Here is a 2,500-nt window from a genome sequence, read left to right as displayed (position 1 = left end):
TGACTTGCCCAGGGAGTTCAGTTTTTTTTTTTTTTTTTTTTTTTGGGCAGATTCCTGTGGTTGCTGAACAGATACCTCGAACTGGTAATTAAAGTCTTGTCCAGGTGAAAATACTAACGTCATGCATTTGAAAACAAGCATGGCAACCGTTATCTAGAGGAAAAACAGCCTATCATCATTCTGTCAAGGTACAAAAATGACAAGTTGTGAGATTAACAATGAAAGTGAGACAAATTTTTAATCGGATAAGTTGCTGATTATTCGCTCGTTCAGTTTCATTTAGTTTACAACTTATTCTCAATTTCCAGGTGGCAATTAGTAATAAGGCTACAAAATGGCAAGCCCATGACATCAAAACCACATGGCATTACACCCTTCAAAGTAGTAAAGCAGTTACAGAGTAGCGATGAATTTGTTCATTCCAGAATAAAATGACTGCCAGTCTGGAGTTTATTTTCACGTTAATCGCCGAGCTTGTCGGAGTGCTTGTGAGACGAATAGCAATCACAAAGCATGTGCGCGTCTCCCCTAGACTTTGGAATGGGTATGCAATATACGGCTTTTGTGGAATAAAAGAAGCATGCCTGGAGATTTGCCTTTTGTTCTGGACTTTGCAAGAAAAAATAGAAAAAGAAAAAAAAAAACACAACAAGAAAACAGCCTGAGAAAAACAACCACAGAACGAGCCAGCCAGGAGTCGAACCTAGAATCTTCTGATCCGTAGTCAGACGCGTTATCCATTGCGCCACTGGCCCACCGGTAGAAGCGTCACGCGATTGCACCACACTTGTTGGTATTCGACGTGACAGAGGCCAGACTTGCTTTCTGCTTATTCTCATGATGTTATCAGGAGCGCAGCTGACTAGCCCTTCCCTGGTGGTCTAGTGGTTAGGATTCGGCGCTCTCACCGCCGCGGCCCGGGTTCGATTCCCGGTCAGGGAATGCTGTTTTGCCTTCCAACCGTGGGGTGTGAAGTCAAGCTCTGCTTGCAGTTGCGGGAAACCCAGTCCAAAAAAAAAACAGAATGAGGTGGGCACTTGATAAAAAAAAATGACCTCCTTCGAGCCGGAGTCGAACCAGCGACCTAAGGATTACCAACACCTCAACCTACAGTCCTCCGCTCTACCAGCTGAGCTATCGAAGGCACGGAGTGCCAGATAGAACCTCAACCTATCAGGGTTCTGTAGCTCTACTGCTGTCCAAAAATCACTTCTGGTGCAGGAAGGCTTGCTGGCTTTTTGAGGAGGGAAGCAAAAACGAACCCACCTTCCCATACCGGGAGTCGAACCCGGGCCGCCTGGGTGAAAACCAGGAATCCCAACCGCTAGACCATATGGGAACTGGCCCACTAGGACTTGCCACAGACTTCTGGGCCACATTCAGTGCATGTGGCCAATGTCGGGGCAGGGTTTTGTAGTGACGTATTGCTTTTGGTGTGTGACTTTAACAATGTGATTATATTTTAGCAAAACAAGAATTATCCGAATGCATCGTTTGCTGAGTTAAACCCTGTTGCATGCATTCAAAATATCTGTTGTTTGACTTGCCCAGGGAGTTTTTTTTTTTTTTTTTTTTTTTTTGGGCAGATTCCTGTGGTTGCTGAACAGATACCTCGAACTGGTAATTAAAGTCTTGTCCAGGTGAAAATACTAACGTCATGCATTTGAAAACAAGCATGGCAACCGTTTTCTAGAGGAAAAACAGCCTATCCTCATTCTGTCAAGGTACAAAAATGACAAGTTGTGAGATTAACAATGAAAGTGAGACAAATTTTTAATCGGATAAGTTGCTGATTATTCGCTCGTTCAGTTTCATTTAGTTTACAACTTATTCTCAATTTCCAGGTGGCAATTAGTAATAAGGCTACAAAATGGCAAGCCCATGACATCAAAACCACATGGCATTACACCCTTCAAAGTAGTAAAGCAGTTACAGAGTAGCGATGAATTTGTTCATTCCAGAATAAAATGACTGCCAGTCTGGAGTTTATTTTCACGTTAATCGCTGAGCTTGTCGGAGTGCTTGTGAGATGAATAGCAATCACAAAGCATGTGCGCGTCTCCCCTAGACTTTGGAATGGGTATGCAATATACGGCTTTTGTGGAATAAAAGAAGCATGCCTGGAGATTTGCCTTTTGTTCTGGACTTTGCAAGAAAAAATAGAAAAAGAAAAAAACACAACAAGAAAACAGCCTGAGAAAAACAACCACAGAACGAGCCAGCCAGGAGTCGAACCTAGAATCTTCTGATCCGTAGTCAGACGCGTTATCCATTGCGCCACTGGCCCACCGGTAGAAGCGTCACGCGATTGCACCACACTTGTTGGTATTCGACGTGACAGAGGCCAGACTTGCTTTCTGCTTATTCTCATGATGTTATCAGGAGCGCAGCTGACCAGCCCTTCCCTGGTGGTCTAGTGGTTAGGATTCGGGGCTCTCTCACCGCCGCTGCCCGGGTTTGATTCCCGGTCAGGGAATGCTGTTTTGCCTTCCAACGGTGG

The 2,500-nt window shown here is 44.5% G+C and overlaps 4 non-coding genes across 4 annotated transcripts; 1 reads left to right on the top strand and 3 right to left on the bottom strand.

The window, feature by feature from the left end:
• Window positions 1-682: 682 nt before the first annotated feature.
• Window positions 683-755, bottom strand: trnar-acg. Its single transcript has one exon. It is a non-coding gene; the product is annotated as a tRNA-Arg (tRNA).
• Window positions 756-870: 115 nt separating this feature from the next.
• On the top strand, window positions 871-942 carry trnae-cuc. Its single transcript has one exon. It is a non-coding gene; the product is annotated as a tRNA-Glu (tRNA).
• A 325-nt stretch (window positions 943-1,267) lies between these two features.
• trnae-uuc lies at window positions 1,268-1,339 on the bottom strand. The gene has a single exon. It is a non-coding gene; the product is annotated as a tRNA-Glu (tRNA).
• Window positions 1,340-2,214: 875 nt separating this feature from the next.
• On the bottom strand, window positions 2,215-2,287 carry trnar-acg. Its single transcript has one exon. It is a non-coding gene; the product is annotated as a tRNA-Arg (tRNA).
• Window positions 2,288-2,500: the final 213 nt, after the last annotated feature.

The sequence above is a fragment of the Cyprinus carpio genome, chromosome A11 (genome assembly GCF_018340385.1).
Source record: "Cyprinus carpio isolate SPL01 chromosome A11, ASM1834038v1, whole genome shotgun sequence".
Taxonomy (NCBI): domain Eukaryota; kingdom Metazoa; phylum Chordata; class Actinopteri; order Cypriniformes; family Cyprinidae; genus Cyprinus; species Cyprinus carpio.
This window is presented reverse-complemented; position numbering and strand designations above follow the sequence as displayed.